Source organism: Ovis canadensis, chromosome 5, assembly GCF_042477335.2.
Source record: "Ovis canadensis isolate MfBH-ARS-UI-01 breed Bighorn chromosome 5, ARS-UI_OviCan_v2, whole genome shotgun sequence".
Taxonomy (NCBI): Eukaryota; Metazoa; Chordata; class Mammalia; order Artiodactyla; family Bovidae; genus Ovis; species Ovis canadensis.
The window spans coordinates 111201739-111209540 of NC_091249.1; the positions used below are offsets into that span (position 1 = coordinate 111201739).

At 39.2% G+C, this 7802-nt stretch overlaps 1 pseudogene; it reads left to right on the forward strand.

Moving 5' to 3' along the window:
- The first annotated feature begins 5992 nt into the window (after positions 1-5992).
- LOC138441639 (large ribosomal subunit protein uL11-like) lies at positions 5993-6586 on the forward strand (annotated as a pseudogene).
- The last annotated feature ends 1216 nt before the right edge of the window (positions 6587-7802 follow it).

Consider the following 7802-nt stretch of genomic DNA (forward strand, 5'->3'; position numbering starts at 1 on the left):
AGGGAAGAGGTGGGGAGGAGTTGGGCAGCCACCTTCTTTGCCCCACTGCTGCCTCATTAGCTGTGGGATGAAATAATATTTATCGATTGTTTTCCAAAAATGCTTTGAGGCTGGACTTTCCTTGCTGAGGAAGACTTGAGTCAGGTCAAATGAAGACAAGCCTTCTGAATGGAGCTCTTCCAAAACATTTTCAGCCAGGCCCAAAGCTTAATTCTCTGTGGATAATGTTTTTAGGGCAAGAACTCTCAGCTCCTTCTGTCCCCTTCATTTGTTTCTAGAATGCTGTTTATCACACCTACTGTGAGTCCAAGGCTGCTGCTGCTTTTTGAGGCTCTGTGGGGCTGGGGAGAGAGGGAAAGGAACAGTGACATTTACAACTCTATACAACGTGTTCTTACTGAGATTCAGACAGTTTTCTAGAATAAGCACTCTTGGAGATGTTGGTTAGTTTCCATATTTCTGAAAAAGTCAATTGTGACTATTTTTCCTGTCAGTTTTCTCACTGCTTTTATAAATCGCTGATATTTGGAGGTCCTTACTCCATCATTCTGTGCTCCTTTTAACAGTGCTCCTTTTAACATCTTTAAACGTTTACTGTGTACTAAGTGCCTGTGGTCATGTATGGATGTGAGAGTTGGACTGTGAAGAAGGTGAGCACCAAATAATTGATGCTTTTGAAGTGTGGTGTTGGAGAAGACTCTTGTGAGTCCCTTTGACTACAAGGAGATCCAACCAGTCCATCCTAAAAGAGATCAGTCCTGGGTATTCATTGGAAGGACTGATGCTAAAGCTGAAACTCCAATACTTTGGCCACCTGAGGCAAAGAGTTGACTCATTGGAAAAGACCCTGATGCTGAGACGGATTGAGGGCAGGAGGAAAAGGGGATGACAGATGATAAAATGGCTGGATGGCATCACTGACTCGATGGACATGGGTTTGGGTGAACTCTGGGAGTTGGTGATAGACAGGGAGGCCTGGATTGCTGTGATTCATGGGGTTGCAAAGAGTTGTACACAACTGAGTGACTGAACTGAACTGAAGTGCTTCACTACACGTTGGGGATACAATGATAAAACAAAGTCACTGTCCTTACATTAAAATGGAATCAAATTACTTTGTACTCTGAAAACAGTATCTAACTCATTTATTCTTCTTGATTCTGCAGGAGAATAAGACATGGTCTTAAGAAAATAACCAATACATCAGTTTGGTTACATCTTAGTTTTTCTGGATTGATTCCCTTCCAAAGGCATATGGCTTGGTTCCCCACCATGGGCAGCTGAAGCTGTGCTACATTCATTTAAAGTCTGTTTAATGTCAGGAGTATATGAGCTTTGTTTACAATTTATCCCTGATATCTAGCACAGTGCCTGGCACATAGAAGAAAATAAGTACATCTAATGATGCAAAACTATATATTTTTTATAGGAAAAGAAGAGCTGTGTTACTTTTTCCATACATCTCACCTTCTCAGGAAACTCACACAGGGGCTCTGTATCAACCTAGAGGGGTGGGATTGGGAGGGAGACGGGAAGGAGGTTCAAAAGGGAGGGAATATATGTATACCTACGGCTCATTCATGTTGAGGTTTGACAGAAAACAACAAAATTCTGTAAAGGAATTATCCTTCAGTAAAAATAAATTAAAAACACATATAAAAAAAGAACAACTGTGGAATTTGTAATGATTCCTAGTAGAGCAATCCAAAGATGTTGAGACAGCATTATGCTTCATTATGGTTTATCTCCACATAATAAGTCTTGAAGTGCTTGCTATCCTGTCAGCAAGGCTCATCCTTTTTCCTTGGAGATCCCTTGAATGGTAGCAGGTGCAGCAGAACTGAGGGGACACCAGGCTGTCTGTTCCTGGTCATAGTTTGATTGAGAAGTTAATTTGAGACTACAAATTAATTAGATGACTTTCCTTTGCCATGCAGGAGGAAACCACTGAACATGACCAAATATAGTTCTATTTCCTTTTATGTCACACAGATTAGAAATGTATTCTATCATGTCATTTTCCTAAATGTGTTAAATGAGTCATCTAACTCTTGTCTAACTTTATTTAGCTCAATGAGAAGTCTCACATCTCTTTTCATTTGCATGCACTTTTCAGAGGAATGAGAAGTACACTTTCAAAATGCCAGGTTTAATAACATTCCATATCAGTTATGCATATAATTAACAGTTTTGTAGCTATTCCTCAGTTGGTGGGGATGAAGTGAGTGAAGTGCACGGCTTAATGCCATATTATACTATCATTCCCAAGTTATTTTCATTTACTTCTGAGAGATCATAAAAATATCAGTTTCCTTTCCTCCTTCATATCTTATCTTTTAAAGGTGTCATATCTTTATAACTTCTCTTCTGAGAGAACCATTTACCTCCTGGGACTCTTGTACCGGCTGTCCATAAAGGCACTGCTGTCAGACATTTCCACAGAAGTTGAGTCCAAGTGCATTCTTGACTTCAATGAAATTGCCCTTTGATTTTCTTTGAATAAATAATCAGCTACAATTAAGATGTTTTGCCAGCTAAAATTAGTCATGCTTTAATGAAGCATAACTCCAAATATGCTGAAATATTTGATTTTCACTCTGCTATGTATAAGACATGATCCTCTACACTGGGTCAAAGAGAAAGGGAGGAAAAGATGTAAAAGACACAGTTTTTACCCTGAGGTGATTACAGCAGAGCCAATTTGATTATTGGAAAGAACCATGATTGGGAGTTGGGAAATTCTAGTCTTGGATTATGCAGTTAAACTGATTTGGTTTATAAACCATAGCTGGTCTTTTAATTCGAGTTTCAGTGACTTGTAAAATGTCAGGATTTGACCAAGGGATTACTTAAGACCATTTGATTCTCCTAGGTCTATTTTACTCTTATTTGGAGCCTTGATTTATAAATTTTAGGTTTATATTTAAATGATAAATCAGGCTGAATTTTTATTTTATTAGTATTCTGGAAACCATAAAAACAAAAGATTTGTGATTATATGTTTTACTTGTGAATGGATTACAATTATCTGCATGAGCACTGCTAGAATTAAAATTATAATGATGAACAATAATCATGAGGTTGAACAAAAATAAAACAACCAAGTTGTAGATTTCATACATGTAAAACTGAAAAGTATATGAAAACATCCAAAACAACATAAAATTTAGGTATGTGCTTCTATGTGGTATGAAAATGAAAGGAATGATGAATAAGCAAATCAAGATAATGGTTACCTTTGCCGAAAGAGAAGCGAGGAAAAGAAGGGTGGGTTCAGAATAGTGACACATTGGTCTCTAAAGTATTTTGACATTCTGTTCGTTAAACCAAGTTCAGAATACATATGCTAATTGCTATTGACATCTTCTATCTGCAGATGGGGGATTCCCTGGTGAGTCAGATGGTAAAGAGTCTGCCTATAATGTGGGAGACCCTAGTTCGATCCCTGGGTCAGGAAGATTCTCTGGAGAAGGAAATGGCAACAAACTCCAGTACTCTTGCATGGAAAATCCCATGGACGGAGAAGTCTGGTGGGCTACAGTCCATGAGATCCCAAAGAGCTGGACATGACTGAGCAACTTCACCTCTTCTATCTGCATTATACTATTATTTTTTATGTTAGAAATAGTTCATAATAAATCTAGGAGTGGATCATCTACTGACTGCAAAGCAAATTGGTAAATTATTTTGTAGAGTAATTCAGCAATATTTTGTGAAGCTAAGTGCAGTCTGTAAAACAGCAGTTACACTTAAATGTATACACTTCAGAGCAGTGTTTTTAGTATTTGTTTTAATCTAGGGATGATTTTATCTCCCAGGGGACATTTGACAAAATCTGGAGACATTTTTGTTGATCATAAAATAGGGATTACCATTAACTTGTAGTGGGTAAAGACCAGGGATGCTACTAAATATCCTACAATGCACAGGGCAGTTCCTCACTTCTGAATTCAGCAACAAAGAATTATCCTGCCCCAGATGTCAAGGTTGAGAAACCATATCCTAGAGAATTGCACATCCCTGTATACAAAAAAGAATATTTAAATATGTTCATTACAATGTTTACCAGTTCAGTTGCTCAGTTGTGTCCGACTCTTTGTGACCCCATGAATTGCAGCATGCCAGGCCTCCCTGTCCACCACCAACTCCCGGAGTTCATGCAAACTCATGTCCATTGAGTCGGTGATACCATCCAGCCGTCTCAACCTCTGTCATCCCCTTCTCCTCCTGCCCCCAATCCCTCCCAGCATCAGAGTCTTTTTCAGTGAGTCAACTCTTCACATGAGGTGGCCAAATTATTGGAGTTTCAGCTTCAGCATCAGTCCTTCATAAGAACATCCAGGACTGATCTCCTTTAGAATGGATTGGTTGGATCTCCTTGCAGTCCAAGGAACTCTCAAGAGTCTTCTCCAACACCACAGTTCAAAAGCATCAATTCTTCGGCGCTCAGCTTTCTTCACAGTCCAACTCTCACATCCATACATGACTACTGGAAAAACCATAGCCTTGACTAGACAGACCTTTGTTGGCAAAGTAATGTCTCTGCTTTTCAATATGCTATCTAGGTTGGTCATAACTTTCCTTCCAAGGAGTGTCTTTTAATTTTATGGTGGCATTCACCATCTGCAGTGATTTTGGAGACCAAAAAAATAAAAGTCTGACACTGTTTCTACTGTTTCCCCATCTATTTGCCATGAAGTGATGGAACCAGAAGCCAGATCTTAGTTTTCTGAATGTTAAGCTTTAGGCCAACTTTTTCACTCTCCTCTTTCACTTTCATCAAGAGATTTATTAGTCCCTCTTTACTTTATGCCATAGGGTGGTGTCATCTGCATATCTGAGATTATTGATATTTTTCCCAGCAATCTTGATTCCAGCTTGTGCTTCTTCCAGCCCAGCGTTTCTCATGATGTACTCTGCATATAAGTCAAATAAGCAGGGTGACAATATACAGCCTTGATGTATGCCTTTTCCTATTTGGAACCAGTCTGTTGTTCCATGTCCATTCCTAACTGTTGCTTCCTGACCTGCAATGTTTATAGCAATGAATATATTGAGATAATTGAAATATCTATCAATCTGAGCATGCCTCAATAGATTTTGGTATAGTCAAAAAATGAAACTGGATAATAATGAAAATAATTAAAGTAGAGCAATTTAAACATGTTGAATAAAAACATGTAGAGGAATATATATATTTTCTATAAAGTACAAAAGCATTCAACAGAAATCTAGTTATAAAATATGTATCAGTTCAGTTCAGTTCAGTCGCTCAGTTGTGTTTGACTCTTTGCAACCCCACGAATTGCAGCACTCCAGGCCTCCCTGTCCATCACCATCCGCTTGAGTTCACTCAAACTCACGTCCATTGAGTCGGTGATGACATCAGCCATCTCATCCTCTGTCGTCCTCTTTTCCTCCTGCCCCCAATCCCTCCCAGCATCAGAGTCTTTTCCAATGAGTCAGCTCTTCGCATGAGGTGGCCAAAGTACTGGAGTTTCGGCTTTAGCATCATTCCTTCCAAAGAACACCCAGGACTGATTTACTTTAGAATGGACTGGTTGGATCTCCTTGCAGTCCAAGGGACTCTCAAGAGTCTTCTCCAACACCACAGTTCAAAAGCACCATTTCTTTGGTGCTCAGCCTTCTTCACAGTCCAACTGTCACATTCATACACGACCATTGGAAAAACCATAGCCTTGACTATACGGACCTTTGTAGGCAATGTATATGTATCAGTTCAGTTCAGTTGCTCAGTCCTGTCCGACTCTTTGCGACCCCATGAACTGCAGCACTCCAGGCCTCCCTGTCTATCACCAACTCCCGGAGTTCACTCAGATTCACATCCATCGAGTCAGTGATGCCATCCAGCCATCTCATCCTCTGTATGTGTATAGAAGGCTTCTATTGGCTTTCAGCTGGGAGGAGGCAAAGGTGCAGCTTTCTTTGGTTGTCCCGAATCCAGGTTCATCTGATACCAGCTACCTCCACCATGCTGCCTAAATTCGACCCCAGCGAGATCAGGTTAGTGTACCTGAGGTGCACCAGTGGGGAAGTGGTGCCACGTCTTCTCTGGCCCCCAAGGTCAGCCCCCGGGTCTGTCTCCAAATACTGTTGGTGATGACACTGCCAAGGCAACTGGTGATTGGATGGGTCTGAGAATGACAATGAAATGGACCACTCAGAACAGACAGGCTCAGATTGAGGTGGTACGTTGTGCTTCTACCCTGATTATGAAAGCCCTCAAGGAACCACCAAGAGTCAGAAAGAGGCAGAAAAACATTAAACACAGTGAAAATATCACTTTTGATGAGACTGTCAACATTGCCTGGCAGATGCAGCATCGATCTCTAGCTAGAGAACTCTCTAGAACCATTAAAGAAATCCCGAGGACTGCCCAGTCTGTGGGCTGCAGTGTTGACGGCTGCCACCCTCAGACATCATAGATGGTATCAACAGTGGTGTGGTAGAGTGCCCAGCTAGGAAAGGAACTGCAACTTTACAACAGCAAAGGAAAAAGAAAAATAAAGGATTTTTTGGCAACCAAAAAATATATATATATATGCATAGAAGCAATAAGTACTGAATTATATTCATGGTTAATTCTCGGGAGGACAGGAGGGAGAGGCATAGTAAAAGAAAAGTGAAATGGATTGGGGAATATTATGTACTTAATTTAAATTCTACCTGTAACATTGTAATTCTAAAACGTTGATGCAAATATTGTAAAATATTGTTCAGTTTCTAGTGGAAGTTTGTATTATCTTCAAAAAGTATCATAGTAATCTAAGCTATGTGCATCACTGAAAAGTTTCTCATGAAGAAAGCTTCCACATTTTTATAAATGCCAGTTTTTATTAACATCACTTTCTTTTAGCTTATATCAAAATATCTGAAATCTGCTCCTTAGAAATAATACTCAATCTTTTTTCAGGCAGAAATCTGAAAGTAGTCTTAAGAAATTGAGGTTTATGGCTGTTTACTGATCTAAATGATTTTGATTTTCTATTTGCTGGATAGAAAAGGATCATCTCCCTTTAATACAACTATTTCTATTATTTCTTCACTATCTGTCCAAATTTATTTCCTCCCAGATTGTTCCAAGCCATTCCCTTGATCTGTTAGGCTTTGGTTGAAGAAATGAGTTTTCAGAAAGAACAGAAACCCAGTCATGCCAATTTATATCTTTTAGTTTTCAAGTTCCTGAATTAGAAGTCTCAAGATTGTGAACCTTTCCATTCTCTCAATTACTTTTAATGCAGATCCAGACAAAATTCCAAATGACTGTTTTTGGAATGTTTCAAGTTGCATCTGTTTATGTGATGACACAATACAAGTATCTTTAGATTTTGATGTGGAATAAGTCAGTGGATTACATAATTTATGCTAAAATTATTGGCAAGACTTTTTCTTCAAAGCTATTTTGTGTGTTTTTCAAATATATTCTGGTCTGATACTCATATAAATATCAAGCATGTTATGAAAACAGCAACATCCTCTGTGCTCCTCTTTTAGAAGATCCTGGGGAGGAAGCTGTGTTCCCATCAGAGTCCCTGCCTCAGGAGGGCTCTAAGAGGAGGAACTACTCAGCCTCCATGTGGAAAGGCAGAGCCCCGAAGTTCTTTTTTCCTCTAGTTTTTAAAACTGAATATAGTTGATTTATTTACAAGGATTTAATTTTTGCTGTACAATATAGCAACTCAGTTATATACACACACATATATATCTATTATTTTTTAATCATCCTTTCCATTATGATTTATCCCAGGGGTAGGCTATAGTTCCCTGTGCTATACACAGTG